Genomic DNA, 20059 nt, shown 5'->3' with positions numbered 1-20059 from the left:
AATAAGAACTGGCATCAGCCCTTATCCAAAGCTGGAAATGGACCTGAGCTCTTTTAGAGAGTGGAAAAGTTCACTCAAAACTTTTTCTTTTTACAATGCTCCTGCTGTCTCTGCCATTCCTGATTGGAGCCAGGACTAGAGTCAGCAAAACGCTGTGGGAGGAACTGCTTTTTATGGAATTTCTGGCTAGCTGAAATCAAGGAAGCGGGAAGAAAGCAAGAGGCAGGTAGAGGGGAGACCCATTAGATGGGGTTAAAGGAAAAACTCTGGGATTTTAAGCTTCCTACTGTATGAATTGAAGCAAATCAATCAGGTAATTGGACAGAACAGCACTTACAGCCTCATGATGAGTATAGGCAAGGAGACAAGTCAGCTATTTCAGCCAAGCAAGGCATTAGCTTCGCTAACTGCAGCTTTTGCAAATGCTGAATGGTGTACAATTTTAAGTACTTTTGGGGGGGAGCTGAAAATGCTTTATTTTCTCCAAATGGAACATTAATGATTTTTTTATTCCTCTAGCTGCAACAGGATATCCATTGTAATATCCACCTTGGAAACGAGAGTAGTGTAATTAAAACCGCTACTTAGCCTCAGACACAATGGAGGTTTCCAAGATGAAGTGCACATGGAATAAAGCTAAATGCCTCGATCTGGCAATTAGTGCTTTATTAGAGCCCTGCGCACAAACCTCTCACCGTACAGCCTCTCTGAGTAACATGTGGGAGCTGTAGTGTACTTGCTAATAACTCTTCCTGAAGTTCATTTCAGCCATTCATCTGCCACCCACTCAGAGCTTTCCCCACAGCTCCCAAGTTGTTTAACCATAGTTAAAGCTGGTCCTAGCTCACTTATACCACTTCAGCAGCTGTTTCCTGATACACGCCAGATACGATGATACCAAGACGATGGGCACAGTATAAGAACCTGAATAGAATGGAATACAGAATAGAATCCCTTTTCATCTGTTTCACTGCAGAAAGCCAGTTTTTTCATCATGCCTCTTAGCCCATCCGTGGCTATGTTTTAAATTGATGAGTGGAATTCGGTGCTCATGAAAATGAGGCATTCATATTATCAGCCTGAGCTAGAGGCAATATCAGCCATTTTAATGTCGGCTCCCCACCCTCTGCATCACAATGCATCCCTTCTGTTGCTGCATCACACTCCAGAACAGCAACATCCCAGTTTTACAGTCCTGCCTCCCACCCACCTAACAGTGCAACTTATCCGGACCTGAAATGGCCCTTCTGTGTCAGCCCTGAGAGCCCTCACATGGCTCTGCCAATTAACTCCTGGTAAACTGGGAGGAGATGACTTGTGTGGGTCTGCCAGGGCAAAGAAAGAGGTGGAAATAGCTTGGCTTTCTTCCCTCCAAGAAAGAACTTGCAGTTCTTCAGGGTTAGAATAGTGAGGGCACATTGGAGAGCCCTGAAGGGCCAGAGAGAAGTTAATGGATGGGCGATTAAAAGCCTGACTGAGGGAAAGGAGCCCCACCAATGAAATGAGCAGGCCTCTGGTACTGCAAACCCCACAGGATGCTGGGGCAGGGCTGGGCCAGGAAGGCTGGGGTCTGCACCATTGCAGGGTGGTGGTAGTGCAGCTGGTACAGCCCTTTCCCTTCACCGCCCTAGTTAATCGATACTTTCAGGTTTATAAACACGCACCTTCCCTGCGCTTTGCTGGCTTAACACACACGCTTGCTTTCAACTCAAGTCCCCATCCCCACACTGAGGGGGGCAGAAGGAGAAATGCAATAATCACCCAAATGTGCTTTTTAAAAGTAATTTCTCTGTAATGGCTCTGTGCAGGGAACACGACCTCCCAGCCTCAGGTCTCGCACTCCGGCGTCGAGCTCAGCCCCACACCCTTAGCGGTTTCAGCTCATGGGCTTCACACAGGACCTTTTGCACAGCCCTAGCAATTAGCTGCCCCAGCACCCTGGTTATGGCTCTCTGCATGGATGATGGTCACTTCCTTGGGTCCACAATTTCCTTCTGCACCTCTCTGAAGACTGAGGCTGCCCCAGTTCACAGAACCATATCACCATCCTTAAGCCAGTGCCCAGTGCCTGGGCTCTCCGGAAGGCACACGCTCTCCACCTGCACTGCTGTCTATGGGTATCTTTTGGATGGGAGGAGGGTGTTCCTCTGTTTCACCCCTGGATCTGCCAGGTCTCTCTCCAGCCACGGCTGCCAGCCAGTGATGTCTCTCAGATCCCATGTACTGACTCTCGGAGGGTTGGCAGAGGGCCCTTCACAGCCCTTTCCTCTTTTGATGCAAAATGAGGTTGTTTGGAGGATAAGACAAAGGGCCTATCTGGGTACAGCTATGGCTCCTAAGGGCCTCCCAAGAAGGAATGAGTTTGTTCTCCCAGCACTCAACCTCTGGAACTCCCAGGATCTGAGCCACTGACAGTCTGCATACGCTTACTGTGGCTGTTGCGGGTCAGGTCAGTGCTGCTGCCATTCGGATGGAGCAATAAGAATGTGTGAGGCTTCATGCCAACAGCCGTCCCCACTGCCAGCCGTTAAAGAAGAAGACTGGACAATAATATAGTTACTGTCCCACTGCAGAAGGGATGCTGCTCCCTTAAAACAGCATGGCCCACTGAGTGCTGTGCTTGTGCAGCACAGAAAGGGTTAAGGAAAAGGATGTGGGGCACAATCCCCTGTATCAGAAATATCCTCCATAATTAGCGATGGTCACAGGGCTTCCAGGGGGCACTAATGCTGTTAACTGCCGTAATTAGGCATTTAATCCCCAGCCTCGTGGCTGATTAAAGTTTGCGACTGAGACTGTCAGTTTTATTTTCTGCATGACTACTGACACTGCAACTGGGGCTCTCCTGCTGCTGAACTGGGAAAGGAATGACCCGGAGCTAAGGGGCTTGAGAAACTGCCCCAAAACCCAGCTGAAATGTGTGTGGAAACCAACATGTATTTGCCTGGAGAGCCAGCATCCTCCTACACGTATGCACTTGTTTCCCCTCTGATCACCTGCACTTGCTGAGGGAGAAGCAGCCCTCGTTTTATAGATCTTAAACTTAAACCATTGGTACCTACTCTCTGACTCCAGTCTTCCGACCAGTTGTGCACCCACCTTACAGTAGGTTCGTCTAGAGTATATTTCCCTACTTTATTTATGAGAAGATCATGGGAGACCATATCAAAAGCCTTACTAAAGCCAAGATATACCAAATCTACTTCTTCTCCCTTCCCCCATCCACAAGGCTGTTACCCTGTCAAAGAAGGATATCAGGTTGGTCTGACATGAACTTGGCATATCCATGTTGACTGTTACTTATTGCCTTGTTATTTTTAGGTGCTTCCAAGTTGATTGGTTATTGGCTTTTCTAGCTCTGTCCCTACATGTTTGGGGGCAGGGGATTAATATATATTCATCCTTCATAATTTGACCTAGTTTCCACTTTTTGTATGATTGTTTTTTAAGTTTCAGGTCATTGAAGATCTCCTGGTTAAGCCAAGGTGGTCTCTTACCATACTTCCTATCTTTCCTGTATGCATTGGGTTAGTGTGCTCTTGTGCACTTAAAAATGTCTCTTTAAAAAACTTCCAGTTTTCCTGAACTCTTTTTCCCCTTCACATGGGATCTTACCTACCAGTTCTTTGAGTTTGCTGAAGTCTTCCTTCTGGAAGTCCATTGTCTTTATTCTGCTGTTTTCCTTCTTACTCGGGTGACCAGATGTCCCGTTTTTAAAGGGACAGTCCCCGTTTTTTGGGACTTGTTCTTATATAGGCGCCTATCACCCCCACCCCTTGTCCTGTTTTTTCACAGTTGCTATCTAGTAACCCTACTTCTTACCATTCCTTAGCATCATGAACTCTGTCTTTTTATGATCACTTTCACCCAAGCTGCCTTCTATCTTCAAATTCTCAACCAGTTCCTTCCTGTTTGTCAGAATCAAATCTAGAACAGCCTCTCCTCTAGTCACTTTCTCCACCCTCGGTAATAAAAAATTGTCTCCGATGGATTCGAAGAACTTGTTGAATAGTCTGTGGCTGGCGGTGTTCTTTTCCCAATAGAGGTCTGGGTAGTTAGTTGCCCCTCACTACCAAGTCCTGTGCTTTGTTAGTTGTAGACCAGGGCGGGTCAAATGACAAAACAGAGATCAAGGAGAGATTTGGGGCCAGATTCTCAGCCGGTATAAATCAGCATGGTTCTATTCCTGGCCCTTTAACAGAATTTCTGTAGTGGTTGTATATAGAATATATATTCTATGCTGGTAGCATATTCCCTTCTTTCCCCACCTTCCCACTATTTCTGTTATATACCGGTCTATGATTCTCAATTTAGCTTAAATACTTTTATTTAATCAGTTACTATGAAGGTCTGGCAGACCTTTAGTATATGTAAGGCTATTCCCTACCATGACATACCGCTGAGCTGCTCTGGGTCTGCTGAGTTGTTGTGCTGGTGCCTAGCTATCGGACAAAAAGTGTTAATATATCAAGCCAGAGAAACTCCTGGCTCCTCTACTTGTCTAGATAGATAGTGCCAAATCTGGATTCCTATCATGGGGGGGGAAACCTCACCTACTATAAATGTTCAAAATCACAGGAAAGACTAAATCTAAAGGAGATTCTCAGTGTGGATACAGTGTCTGGCTGCACATTCCCTGCAATCCCCTTAGCACAAGAAAGATCTGCTACCGTGACATGACACGTGACAGTCACATCTTTATAAGCACTGTCAGATACAACCACTCTACTTAATTTAAATAACTCAGTGGTTGAAATAATGTGTCTGGGCTTGTAATAAGTGTAACAGTGCCTAGCTCTTACATAATGCTTTTCATCAGTAGATCTCAAAGCACTTCACACCCTTTAATGCATTTATCCATAGTTTACAATCTCTTCCTAAAGGAAACACATTAAACAGTGGAGTGTGAAATGTGACTGAATACACTGCAAAGCAGGAAGGATTCACTGGCTACAGTGCATTTACAGAGTCCCGTCAGGAATGTCAGAAAGATACCATGGCTGACGGAGGCCTTCTGGGCCTAGAATGAGCCCTGACATCTTTCCTGGGACATCACACTCAATGTAAATGCTCTTCTCTTGCATGCGCACACACTCACCCCTACCCCTCACTAGCTAAATTCCAACACCGCTTGGCAGATACAAGAGTCTCCATTTCAAAGGCCCTTTATATCCAGAGGCTGCTGCTTCCTTTTTCAGACAGAACAAATAATTTATTCAACCTATTTTGTCTTTTTTCTTTTCACAAATTCTCCTTAGTTTTCTCCAAAATGTTTTCCCTTTGAAGTCATCTGCTGAATTCTTAGCCTTGGTCACGAGCAGTTCATCGCAAATGTTCTCTGGCTCCAGTTCCAGATGTGTTGGTTATTTCTGACTGGGCAAGTACAGCTCATGGTCTGGTTCCTGTTCTCACTAGATAGGTGTAATTCTTAAATCGCCACATTTGCAAGTTCAAAATCCACTTTCCACAAATAATCTCTGATATTATCTTAAAGGTTGCTGGCCCAGATCTTCAGCTGGTGTATTTTGGTATAGCTCCCTTGAAATCAATGTGAAACCAGATGAAAGAACCACTGTTTCTTTTATATAAGCAAATATTTGCAGTAATATTTTTGGAGCTATTCCTCCTGTTCTGTTGCTTACACCGATAGGTAATGAAAAGAGAGATCTCACCCTCTGTACAGGTTGCACAATATTGTCTGTTGTAGCCCACCCTTATCTGTTAAGCATCTGTATGAAGCCCTGTGCAGAGGTAAGCTTTGTTTCTGGAGTCTTATGTTGATGGAAAGATTGCAGTGAGGAGTCTCTGCTCCACAGGAGTGATTTTTTTGAAAATGATGCAATTATAATATTTTGTATTTGAAATGGCTCTTCATTCAACTGAAAATTTAATCCAGCCAATTGAAATTCTCAGCCTCTTCGTAGGGGAATATCGCAGAAGAACACAAGGCTGCAGAATCGTCTGTGCTTTTAGGTTTCTGTTTATTGAGAAATAATTTCCCTTTGCTGTTTTCTAAACTGCATTGACAGAAACAAAGCGGCAGGTCTTAGTGTTGGTTTCACTAGACAGCAGCCTTGCAGAATTGCCGGTTTGACCTCATTTTATCCTCTGAGTATTTAGAGATTGCATTCATGCCTAGAAACCATATGAGAAGAATATAGATTCTTTCCAGAGCACATTGAACTTGGAAACAATAAGTGACCTCTAAAGTTGAATTCTACAGCCACAGGAAGAGAGGGGTTTTTTTTTCTTTTGAAGTGATAGAAACAGACTTATATCAACACAGAGAGAGAACAGCTGTTCAACTAAAAATAACCAATAAAGTGGAAATAGCTTTTCTATTTCCAAATTATACCCTTTTGAAAAAATCATGATGCCAGTTCTGGGATTTCCTTATGCTTACCCTATCACCACTGCTTTCTAACAGCAGAGGCTGTCGCAGTTAAGGGAACTGATAGACAACTGATGGGGAAACTATCCCATGTCCCTTTGCAAACACGTGCATGCAAAAAGTGAGCTCTGTGCCAGGTCTTGGCAGAGATTCAATATCAGGAGAAATGGTGACATTTCCACAGGGAGAACATGGCTTTTGGAAGTCAAAATAGGCAAATGGAAATTTAGACTGAATAGCAAGAAAAACATTTTATGGGTTTAGTTTATTCAGCTGTGGAAGAGCTTCCCCAGAGAACTAGGGAAAAACACTATCACTTGAGCACAAGTGCAAACCACTGGGAAGGGGAAGCTGAGCAGACGTATTCCTCCAAATTTTGCCATCATGTATTCTCACTCCTGTTCCCCACTTCTTACCCAACCCCCTCTCCTCAGTACGTACTCAAGCCTCAGGCAGCAAAATACAGAGAATTTCAGAAGCCCTGCTAGTTAAAGGTAATTCTTTAAGTGTGCTGCAAAGTGACCAGGAATGCAGACAAATGCACATTTGATAGTGCAGTCTGCAGCTAATATTAGCTTTGCCCTACGCAAGAGCAATGCAGGCACCACTATCCCACTCAGCTGTAGTGACGGTGATGAGGGCTCAGCTGAGATTCTCCAATGATATTTAATATGTTTATTCTAAAATGGGATTGTTTTGGGGGGAAGTGGAAAGGGGTGGGGAGTTGAAAGCAAGCTGAAGCTAAAAACAAACACTGTATAAGCAGACACGGATTATTCCCAAAATGGGAGAGGCTGGGCTGTATTGTGGAAGATACGCCATTCCCAATTTATTGTCCGTGAGGGCTGGCTCCAAGCCCGGATTCATCAAAAGAAGAAAAGTATCTGCTTCCTGCCCCTGGGGACACATCAAAAGCTAGCCTCTTCCTTGAAGTCATGACCTGCCTCATTAGTTGGAAGGTTGCATTGCTCTAACCAGTTCAGTTAGAGAAAGGCATAGGAGGAGAACAGGCCTTTTGTGACTGAGCATGAACCAAATTATCTTTTCCCTCAACAAGCAGGTCGATCCTGTAACTAAACAAAAATAAATTAATGGAGATATCCCATCTCCTAGAACTGGAAGGGACCTTGAAAGGTCATTGAGTCCAGCCCCCTGCCTTCACTAGCAGGACCAAATACTGATTTTGCCCCAGATCCCTAAGTGGCCCCCTCAAGGATTGAATTTACAACCCTGGGTTTAGCAGGCCAATGCTCAAACCACTGAGCTATCCCTCCCCCCAACTGCTCATTGTAACTGTTCACTGAAACGTTGCATTTAATTCACATACCATTGCTCCTGAAAGGATTGACTCTGGCTTTGCCCTATAGCAGGCATGGGAGGAGAAACACAAGCCAGTGCCCTCAGTGAGTCAGTATTTGTAATAATTTCTCCCTTCAGCAGACGGGATACTGGGCTAGATGGACCATTGGTCTGACACAGTATGGCCGTTCTTATGTTATTAGTAACAGGACAATGGCAATTGTTCAAAGTTGAAGGTAGTGACAGCTGTTAGAGTTAAAGGCAGAAGATGATCTCACTCTATGGAGAAAGCAGTGCTATTGCTCAAACAGTAATAATGGGCTGGATGCAGGAATCACTGGGTGAGGTTCTTTAGCCTATGTTAGGCAGGAGGCCAGACTAGAAGATATAATGGTCCCTTCTGATCTTAAAATCTACGAATCTCTGTATGTACGTATACTGACTCCATCCCTGGATTATATGAGCACTTTAATCACTTCATCCTCCCTTTTAAGGTCCCTGACTCTGGACAAGTCAGAGCCAGGCCTCCATTCTCTTTCATGGAGAATTTCTTAATTGTTGGCTTTCATTCAAAGCCAGAACGAAACCAACGTTAAAAATATCAAAACCTGCTGTGAAACAGAATTGCCTTTCTCTGCCCGGCTCTAGCTGGGATCTTTTATTTGTCTTCTGGATGTTGAGCCTTGGGGTTGCACCTGGCTGACACTAATCCCATGTCTCTGGAGCTGGTACTTTAAGTAAAACACCTAAGATTGTGAGACTCGTGATAAAATCGCAAGTGTTGGCTATACTGCACCCCATTCACTACTGTTGCCCTCTGAGATAACAAACGATGCATTAAGAATAGGAAGAACACTTGCCAATTGTTTTGGCTTCAGCAGATTCCAAATGTGACAGCAGAGACTAGAAAAAAAGTGTATAATCTGGCTCTTCTAGGCAGCAATGCCAAACCAGTTTGGTGCTGAGCAGTACCTTGATGCCAAAGGCCTGTGATTCTCCTCTCTCTCTTTGAATAATTTACACCAATGTAATTTTACATCACTGACTTCAAAGGAGTTGCTTGTGATTTGCAGAGACATAGACAAAAGGGGAAGCCGGGCCTATGGTTTTATTACAGTTAGCGACTGGATTTTTGTAGAGTTAAGCCAAAGGACCTTATAATTCTTTTACACCCAAAAAGCACCACAGCCTTCCCTTCCTGTTTCTGGCTTGATTAATCCCACATGAAATGTTCTGTGATTGCAGCATGTTTGTACACACCTGAGCCATTTCATCGGAGACCTTGTCATGCATGTTTTAATCCAACACTGTTTATTAGAAATCTGTCTTCCCTGGGTCTGATCAACACAAAAGTGTACAATTCCCTTGGCAACCCACAAAATTGGTTGGAGAGGAGACTGGAGGGAGGTACCATCAGGAGTGCCAAGTCGGATTACACTGCAGTACAGATTACTGACACAACCAAAGAGAACCACAACCAAAAGCCCTTGGGAAGGGCTGCTGAGTGCCAGAGCGTGTTTGGGAACCAATGAGTTGGGAATAGACAGGAATAAAGGGGTCTGATTAATAAAAGACTGTCTCTGCTTAGCAGCACTGATGTTACAATTAAGATGATTTTTTTTTAAATGTAGGCCGTTTAAGCAAGTTTAGAAATCCTCACTATACAAGGCTAAGAATTTTGTCTTCAGTCATCTTAACAAACTCAGACAGAGCTATCAAACTTATTCATGTTCAAAAGGATTTGTCAGACGCAATTGTTTTTCAGGTGAATGCACTCTCGCTGAAGGTAAATTCTGGCCCCATTTAAATCCACGGCAAAAATTCCACGGTAGGTCTTCACTGCAGCAGTCACCCAGGTGATTGGCACCCAGGTCTGGCCACATGGTCTAGCCTGGGTGTTAGCTACTAGACCAGGAGCAGTCAATTATTTTTTGTCAAGGTCCAGACTCTAGAGAAAATAATAATAATATAACAATAATGATAAGTAACTAAAAAGATTTCGGGATCTGTTCAAAGGTGTCTGACGGTCTGAATTTGGCCTGCGGGCTGCCTATTGACTACCCCTGTGCTAGACTGTTGCTGCACTCCCCCATGTGTGTTGCTGGGGGCACACCACATGGGTCTTTGCACTGCAATGAGCTGAGACGCTCTAGGATTCTTTCCCGGTGAATTGTGGGAAAACGTGTCTGCCCTACTGAACTCATGGGGAGGTGCTGGAGGACTATCAGCACATGAATGGGTCAGCTTGCATCCTCACTGCAAAGGGGGCAGGTAACCAGCCTCACTGAAAGCGGAATCCAGGCTCTTACCCATCCCCCCGAGCCAAGCCAGCTAGCCCGGGTTGAAAACACCACCAAACTTGGATGAGCAGGTTATGTGTGTGGACAGAAAGGGGTTGGGGCAACACCAAGTCAGAGCCTGGGGTAACTCTTCTGTGAAGACATAACCTCATAGACTTCAGTGGGGACAAGATTTTTCTGCACTGGCTAAATAACTCAATAGCCAAGTATCTATTTGCCCTTTTTCTATTTTGCAGGGTATGTACTTGATGCATTAATGCTTCCATGATGATAGGCCCCCAAATTTGGGGGGAACAATTCCTCTACCATTGGGATAAGAGCTCATTTCCTTTGTGCTCCATGTTCCAAACACAAGTCATTCTCCAGGTGGGGTCTGACGGCTGCAAAACCGTTAGCCCAAATGATGGGATGCTGCATAGAGCAATCACGCCAAAGTACCGCCAAAGAATTTCAAAATATTCTCTCCAAAGAATCACAAATTACAGACTGGGATTACAATGGCTGAGTAGTGCTGCCTCTCTAATACCCGTTAAACAGTGAGCGATTGGGCTATTGACTACTCTTCAGTCCCAAAATACAGTGAATAAAATACACTTATATGCTGTGAATTTTCAGTGCTCCTCAGGTACCCCATTTTCCCATGGAGAAAAATGTGATTCCTCTTCAAAGTGGTTAGATCTAATATGCTCTCACACTGTTCATGGTTGTAGGATGCCGTGTGAATTTTAAGTTGTTGATGTTATCACAAGAAGAAAAAAATATACCAGTGACTTTTAAATACAGAAAGATTTCTACAGATTAGTCAGCTTCCAAACCCAGCCAGGAACCATGTTTAGTTATAGGTTTGTCTGGGGCCAAAACAATGGGGCCCAGTCCTAAATGAGGCCTCTCAGCGCTCCCACATAAATAATAAAAGCCAATAGTAAGTCTGCAATGGAGGGAATAGATTTGTACTGAGGGTGAAATACAAGGTAAATTTAAACTTTAAATATCTCCTAAAAATTATCTTGCTGACTACATCCTCTTCTCCAAAATAAATTCAGTACGTTAATCCTCCCATATCTCTTTCACCCCATCAAAAACATGAACTCAGTACAAGAAGATACCCGTTCATAGTGAGTTCGGTAACCAGATTACACCATCCTGGAAGTGGGTGGTGATACAGAAGGTTCTCTCCTAGAAGAAGTTTGTCAGATGAATTCCCTACCATGGGTGATTGATTAGAGAGAGCCAAACAGGAACCTCAGATCTGAGCCACTTGAAATTTCAGAGGGATTAAAATCTCTGTAATCCTGTCTGCCTGTATGGATTAGGGTCCAGGTGAACTAAAATCAGAAGGAGTCTATTGTCCAATTTCTCTTTAGGATGCAGTAAAAATCTCATGAGAAGGTAGTCCAGATCAGGTAAACTCGCAAGTTTTCCACTAGCTGGGATGAAATCCTCAGGAGAGCAGTTTGAGATTTTGGCACCTTCAAATCCAAACACAAACTGCCCCCTCCCCCCGATTCAGCCTTGTTTCACTGAAAACAGGTCCAGCAAGAATTCCCTTTGGCCTCCCCCGTGCCCCCCTCTATCCAGCATCCATACGGTCCTAGCCTTTGCTAGAATCGCTGCAGCAGAAGTCTTGTTTTCTGGGTGGTTCTAAGGTTTGTGACTCTTCCACCAAGGAGTATGCATCAGCTCTAGGGTGCTTTATCATTCCTGTCAAAGCCACAGACTCGCAGCTTCCATTATTAACTTAGCCGTGTTGGGGGGCCGGAGCCAGGCTCTAACATACGCCCTTAGTAAGAGAGAACTGCAGAAGGTGCCTACTCCCCCCCGACCCCACAATGTGCTCCAGCAGCCACTGGGAGACTTGCCTCAGAACAGTCTTATTGCATTCGTTCAGAGCATGTTAAATAAGAACACTTGATTTCATGGAGTTTATCAAATTTTCAGCAGAAATTCTTGGTGAAGAAACCTTTTCTTTCCACCCCCCATAATATTTTCTCCTTCCTCTCCCTGCCCTGGTACTGCCACACACTGAGCTCTTTCAATACATTTATTTTCCCATGTACAGGGGGGAATTATCAAAGCCAGAGGGGAACCCTCCATCACAATGCTGATCTGTCATTGGCTGGGGGAGGAAAAACCCTGTCCTGAAAGTTATTAGCATGTATTTGTTAATGGCATTGAAGGATATAATATATCCAAGTGCTGATTGCCCTGAGCAGCTTATACCACTTGCAGTTTGTCCATCTAAGTTCAAAGAACTAGTTGGAATACCTTAGAAAATGAAGTATAAACATGAACAATTGTGGAGACTTTTACAAAATCTGCTCCCTGCTGTCTTGGGGCGTTCGGTTCTGTATTTTAAAATGTGCAGTGAGCTCCAGCCGATGGGCACCTCCCCAGCCCAGAGTGAGCACGCTCATGGGCATTCAGTCCCAGGGCGGGCACATGGTCCTCAGACCGCTAAGGCTCATTGTCAGTATCACCCCCTCTCTAATGCGGGTTCCAGCCATCTCCCCTTGTCTCCAGCGGCACATCAGTAGCAAGTCTCTTCTCCTAATTGATCATCTCTGACATTTCCTATGCAGCTTGATACATGACAAACTTCCTGTCCTAGGTCAGCTGTACTCCCTGGGAGGAGAGCAAGGCGTGTGGTGTGTGTCACAGCCGCTCCTTTGCAGCACTGGTGGCTGGCTTGCTTTCCTAAGAAGGGTGATGCTCCTCTCAGGAGTAGATGTGTGATGCTACAGAGGCCACTGGAATAAGCAAAATCTCTTGAACCACATGGGACCACAGGCAGGCACATGGCATGTGCCTTTTGGTTGCTGAGAAACACCCACTGGCTCTACTAAATGCTGCTGTATTTTATTGCCCTGCTGGATAGACCTGGGTTGTGAAGCACTGTTAAAGAGCTCCGTGGTACCTTAGAGGTGGTTGCATTTTGGTAGCCACCTTGTGTACATTTTTCAGACTTAGCAACGTATGTTTATCCCTGTAGTAAGTGAGCATGTATGTAACCTCACAACACTCATGTGACTTAGGCAGATACTATTATCCCCATTTTATAGTAAAGGGAAACTGAGGCATGGAGACATTAAGAACCAGATTTATCTAAATAAGGGGCCAGACTTTCAGCGAGTGATCAGTGCCTTGCCATTCTCCCTGTAATACCGATGGGCAGATTTCCCAACATCCCCCCTGCACAACCTGTGTTGAGTTTGCACAGCACTTTGGGAGCTTGCAGACCGGAGGGAGCAGCAGAAACAGTCTCATGAACAAATCAGTCACTCTCCTTCTCCTAGTTTGCTTTTCTTCCTTTCAATTCAGCCTGTTTCTTACAGGCAAGGACAGACCCCTCCCACCTCTCTCTACACTAAAACCACCTCTAGCCCCACAGGTGAAATCTTCTTTCATCCTCCACTATGATACTCCCAACACCGGCCCTCAGGGAACACCCCTCCCAGCCCAGCCTAATCCTGGGCTAAGGGAAGATTTCAACTCAAGTAGTATCAGGTGCTTCTCATTAGCCCTATGCTGTGGTGCCCCTTTAAAAGATTTGCAGTCAGCCCCAGCAGGCCCTTAGGGAATAGCACTTCCTGGAGAGGGAGTGGGGAAGGGGGGAAACCTGCGGTTACAGTCAGGTGCCTGACCAGGGCAGTGAAGAATGAAAGGTTCTCAGTTCTTCTTCTTCTGTTTTGTTCTTTTGCTCAGAGAGCTAGAGTGAGTCCCCCTGGAATGAATTAAAAAAGGACTGAAAAAGCACCAGTGATTCTCTTTCTAGTTTTCATTTTCAAGAATAAAAGCCAAAATTAGGGCCTTTTAAATGGGAACAAAAAATTCCCCCGGGGATGGGAACCCTTTGCATTACCCCCAGCCTAGGCTTCCTAGACTACTCTTAAGTTGCAGGAGTAAGCCAGCCCCTTAACGTTCCACCAGCATCAGCGGCACTGTCCTGTCCCTTCTGGGGGCCGTGTGCTCAGGCTTGTTCAGTCTGTGCACAGAGATTTCATACTGAGAAACCTCTCCAGCCCCCTCTGTTTGATAATTCAGTTTGACCTTTTGTAGCACCTCAAACCTTAAAGAGACCGTTCTATCCAGACTGCACTCAGAGAGGTACTTAACGCTAGGGATTCAATACACTTCAGCAGAGTGGGGGGGGAAAGCAGCCCTGTCCAAATATGACCAGGAGCTGTGTGGAGTTTTATTCCTCTGCCAACGTATGCTAGGTGCCACTTGGCTAACCTCTCCAGAAATGTCTCACTGAGATGGCCCCTCCGTAAAAGCCTTATTTAGTATGGCGGCGGTTGTTTTACAGGAGTATGGATAATTATCCTAATGCGAGGCTAATCCATCAAAAGCAGCACTGTGTAGTGTGCTCTGCCTTTTCTAATTATGACATTAATAAGTCACTAATAAAGTGTAAATGTCCTTCAGGAGACCTTCACTGGGGTGCTAATTAAAAGGAACCCTTTCAGCCCTGAGCAGCGAGCTGGTGACCGGGCTAGCAGAGTCTGGGTCCTTGGCTTGGTCCTTTTGCCTTGGACAGATGGAGGGAGGAAGTGCAAAGGAAGCATCTTGAAGGGGAAAAGGGAACCGAGGGCTAGGGCAGCTCACTCAGGGACAGTGCAAAGCTCAGGGGAGATGTCCTAGGTGATCACATAGGAACTTCCTCTCCTCTTCCCAGCCACCCCCGAGCCACGCATCTCTTGTGCGTTTTTGGACCCTGGGATGGCAGAATTGTGTCTGAACAAGACCGGGAGGCTTAGCCTAAGCAAACCATTAGTTAAAGGAGCAAGCTTGGTGGGTCAAAGAACCAAAGCTGCCTCTGCAAACTGATTGGAGCTGCTTTGGTCTGGGACCCAGGCTCCTGCACTGACAGTTTTGGCTCTTCCTGGTTCCTGGCCTGGCTGGGGTGAGGCAGCGCCCAGATGGCTTGAAACAAAATGGTCACTTGGGGTTTTGTATCTCGCCAAGGCTCAGTGTTTCAGTCGAGTTTTTCCTGCAGCCCTGCTTATCCCGCCTCTTCCCACCTGTCCCCACTAGCCGCCTCTGCTCTACATGCACATCACTGTGGTCTGTGATGCTAGCAGGGCTTTGACTAGGGGTGCAAGTCTCCAGACTTTAGGAGTGAGATTCATTATCTCCCAGCTCCAGAGGGACCAATGTGCATAGAGCTGCCCCCATCTTTACAATCAGGGGACTAAATGTGTGCGTCTGTCATTTCCACAGATATTGGTTACAGTAACTCAAACGGCTGCTGTTCATTGGCAGGAAACTTCCATGCCTCCTTGGTGGCCTCCTTTCCGCTGATTGCTCCTGTAGTTTCATTTCAGGTCATTCGTCTCCAGCAGAGCATTTCTGAGGTGGGATATTGATCTCATTCTCCAGTCAAGAAACTCACCAAGTGCTAACACACATCCAGGTTTTTTTTCCTTTGGAGCCAGTGGGAATAGCCAGATCCCTTTTAGAAATGAAAATATACCTTCAGCTCTGTCACTAACAGACTTGCAATAAGTATGACTGACTGGCATCTCCATGCAAGATGCTTTTTAATGAGTGAGGGTTTTCTCAGAAATTCCCTTCATTGATCTCATCTGCCACACTTGAAAAACCTCTTACCCAAGGCTAGCTGGGACTGAGCTGCCCCTTGTGCACAAACATTTGGACCCAATGAGATGAAATTGTCCTCACCACTGTGGCTCTGACAGGAGCAGAGATCTTTGACTGGCATGCTTGGGTCAGGCTCTCAGTTTGGATAAGAGAAAAGAGACCAGTGAGCAATGAGCACCCAGAACTGCCACTGACTTGAGGGGAAGCTTCTCAGATGCTATAGTGCTGGGCGGCAGAATAAAACCCTAAGATAATATAGAGTCGGGGGTGCAGGAGGCACTCTGCACCTCCTTGGATTTAAGTGACCAGGCCACCATCCCTCACCCAGTAAAGATGACTCAACAGAGGGGGCCTCTGACCAGCACATTCAAAACATTCCCCAAGTACCTGCATGACTTCCATGTATCCTGAACGGTGAGGAACATCCAGTTACCAAAGCCAATGAATTTCAGCTCACTAGGACAGCCAGAGCACACCCATGTTTTGCAGGGGGCTTCCATGAGACCCCCAAGCTTTGCTGGAGAGAACAAATAGATTTTGGATTCCATTTGCCTTAATAGAGGATGGCACCAATGTAGAAAATCTCCTCCAGTTTTACATGCAAATACTCAGCAAAACTGAGGGGTTTCACACAACTCTAGAAAAGTCCATTGGTTTAAAGCAGTGTTTCCCAAACTTGGGACACCACTTGTTCAGGGAAAGCCCCTGGCTGGCCGGGCCAGTTTGTTTACCTGCCGCGGTTCACTGCTCCAGGCCAATGGGAGCTGCTGGAAGCGGCGGCCAGTACGTCCCTCGGCCCACTTGGTTCTGCAGGCGCTGTGGCAGAGGTGAGCCTTTCAGAAGGATTTGTAGGAGGCAGCGGTAGTGGCTGGCTTGAATTTGATCAGGGAATTTTCCCCGCTGTATATGAGGTAGTGTGGGAGGGAGCGCGGAGGCATTTAAGGGAGAAGCTGACTGGTGGGATGGATAGAAAAGAGGACAAAGAAAATGGCCTGGAGGAAAAAGCAGAGATGAAACAATGAGAGAGAGAGAGAGAAAATACAGCCATGATTTTAAGGTTAATAAATTTTATTTTGGCAGAGAAGCGGGGGCTCACTGCAGGATTTTGTCTCCAACCGTTGAAAGGCCATTGCAGACTCATGGGGCTGGCAGATCTATCCCTTGGCTTTCAACCCTCTGCAGAAGGTGCAGCGGAGCTAGCAGAACAACGTGTTCTATTCCTCTGGTGTTCAAGCATGTTAGTGCGAGACTCTGGCTTGCTAGCGCTCGCTCTCCGTTCAAACAAGCGCATCTTGCTGCTAAGAAAAGGGATTCAGGGATGGATAAAGCAACCTCCCCTCCTGCTATGAGATCTTGGACAACATGAATAAGAATAGGATGACCATATTTCCCAAAGGGAAAATGGGACACTGCGTGGGGCTGGCCAAAGCCCCTGGCAAGACTATCGTTGATCACTGGAACCATGCCGGCCCTCCCACCGGAGCCCTGCCTACCCCTTGCACGGGGCTGGCATCTCCGCTCACCCCCCTGCACATTCCTTCGCACCGCACCCCACTTTTTTGACAAAAGTGAGCATTTGTCCCGTTTGCTCTTGCCAGCCGATCAAGTTGGCAAGAGCAAATGGGACAAATGCCCACTTTTGCCAAAAAAGTCGGGACGGCTGGGACAGGGCTTAAAAAAGGGACTGTCCTGGCCAAAACAGGATATCTGCTCATCCTAAATAAGAAGCTAGAGAGGAGACAGAGCAGCATGAGCACCTAGATACACGTTTCACCCACCCACTCAGCCGACACAATAATAGAGGTATTAGGGATGTGTGCAGCAAGCCCCAGTTCCAAGCAGCAGCAGCTCATTAGATATTCTTTGGCATGAGTGGAAAGATTAATGACTAGACACGTCTGAAATGGACAGTGAAAACACCGATTCATTGCAGATATCTATTTTTTAGAATTTAGCAAGGATTAAACCGATTCATCAAGCTTGCGCATTGAGACCCAGCTAAAAGGTAGTCCCTGTGTTCAGCACTCAGGCGCTCTATGATGGTCAGTTCTGTACAGAAATGCCTAAGCCAGAGATGCGCAGAGTTCATGCTACGTCCCCGTGCTCTTTGTCCCATATGCTGACTTGGATGGATCTGGGGGGGCTCAGCATCAGGCCCTATATACGCATCCACTGTTTACCATGCACAGCCTCTGGATGAATCCTAGTGATTTTTTTAAGCTAATGGGGGTGGGGGTTGAAATGAAGGTGATAGTGTTAAAGTACTAGGTAGCTGCATTTACCTAAAGAAGCCATTAAATATTTAGGGCCCAAACCTTCTCGTTTAGAGAAGATATAAGGTAGGATCATACCAATCATTCTCTACCCTGCAAGTATATGCTCACGCCCTGATTTAAATTAGAAACGGTGTCAAAATTCATGGCAGGGTTCAAAAGTAGCATCTCGCTGTCATGGGTTGTGATGCCCCCGGTGAGGGCAGGAGGCAGCAAATGGCAAAGGGCTGTCATGTCATTTCCCTGAAGGAATACAAGAGGTTACATTGCATCACATCGAAATTTAGCAAACATAAGGCAGATAAAACCAAGCCACTTTGCAATGGGACAGTAGCCTAGGTTCACTCTTTGGTTATGTTTTAAAGCCAGTTAGAACAAGCTTGGAGACAGAGAAATGCTGGGAGTAAAAGGGGGTCATTGCTCCAAAAGGATGATTTTCATGTGCAGGTCGGTAGAGAAATCGGTCCTTTATTTACACCCAGAAAGAAGGGAATCCAGAGTCTCCCCAGAGTGCTCGGAACTGAGCAGTAACACTCCATCTGGCTGCGCTTTCCATCCCATCGGGTTGAAGTGCGGCTGCTTGGAGAGTCTCTGTGCTGACTCTCACGGGTGGCTCCGTAGAGAGCGGGCTCCTGGTGCCGTGTGAACGCGAGGCTGCCTATCCACAGGCAGTACTTATCTGCCCTGGGGAATTTCTGCTAGAGGCGCACACACATGTAGAGCTGAAGAATTGATAACTGTGGTCAAGAGGGGAAGTCAAGAGGTGCTAGACCAGCACCCTCCCATCCCCCCTTGCTGATGCTTTCACACTGCACAGGCTCATCAGCGTACGTGGAACCTCAATGATCCTGTTGCAAAACGCTTAATCTCCAGGTCTTTTCTCCTCCTGAGGACGGACTCTCATTTTTTCTGACGGTATCCCATGCTTCCTGGGCGGGGACAGAGCTAGGGGAAATAGAGACAGATCAGAAAACTTCCCTGGCCGTAAGATCACTTCGCCATAAAAGGAATGCCCAAGGGAAGGGGTGGAGTCCCCATTGCTGAAGTTACCCAGACTTTGGCCAGACACTGCCTTCAGGAAGGCTCCAATAGAGAACTATCTTGCCCTCCCCTCTCCATCTACTGTGAGAGACAAAGGGCTCTCTTGATTTGTTAATGGCTGTGTCACTGCCTGGTGAATCTGCTGCAGGACAGTGCAGAAGGTCATAAATATCACAGCTCCCTGCAGGAAGGTTGGAGGTGTCACACAGTATCCTGGGAGAAGCTTACAAAAGAGGGAGTATAGAGACCAGAGAGAAGTTATCTGCAGCATGTGGGGGTTGAAGTCAGCTTGGGGCAAGGTGTGTTGGGGGAAGGGAGAGGAAATGGCTGCAGATGTGCTCCAGTAATGAGCTCTGAGGTGGCACATTTGTCCCAGGGTCCTTCCAAGACACCTTTGTTGGTGTGCAGGCTAGCAGTTGGAGGAGGTGAGGTCAGTGGGATAGAGGAGGGGAAGAGAAATGCTGAAGGGCTGCATGATTTATCTCGGAACTCCTCTAGTACTAGGTATGGCAAGGGCATGCGCAACTCTCTGTGGCACCGTCTGAGGTGGAGTTATTGTAAATAAAAATAAATAAGTAATAAATAATTTTCCCCATCAGTTGAAAATCAAGGTCATCTGTGCTGACAGATGTTTGTAATCTCCGAGGAAAGTGCTCTGCTCCCGCATCCAGGTATCATTGCTCTCCGGGATGCTGAGATTATTTTCTAGGAACCTTTGCTGCCGGGCTCCCTGAGCTGTGACGGTGCCCTCTGCCTCAGGAAGCCTGTGTTCTTGTGATATGTCCTCTGTAATCACAGGTCACGGCACGACCTACTTCCCTCCAAGATGGAAAAAGAGCTCTCTTCCTTTTCACCATGGCAGCATCACAAACCCTTATCTGTAAGCTGAAGAGCAGCGCTTTGTAAACCTGACCTGAAGTCCCCGCATGGAGAATACTATGATGAGAGAGACATTTCAGTCTTTAGTTAGCTGAGCCACTGCATGGGCTATATTTAAATTGAAAATGACTGAGCTGCCTTGGGTCATGCATTGGCAAGAGCTTGCTTCAACCTGCACACAGCCCCAAAGACTTTGTCCATCAGCACAATCGCAAGAAGTTTGGGTGGATCGATGTACAGCAATTCTATATCTGCTGTACCAGGGACCGGAGTGA

This window comes from Chrysemys picta, chromosome 4 (assembly GCF_011386835.1).
Source record: "Chrysemys picta bellii isolate R12L10 chromosome 4, ASM1138683v2, whole genome shotgun sequence".
NCBI classification, from domain to species: Eukaryota; Metazoa; Chordata; order Testudines; family Emydidae; genus Chrysemys; species Chrysemys picta.
The sequence above is the reverse complement of the archived record's forward strand: the minus strand, read 5'-3'. Positions refer to the sequence as shown.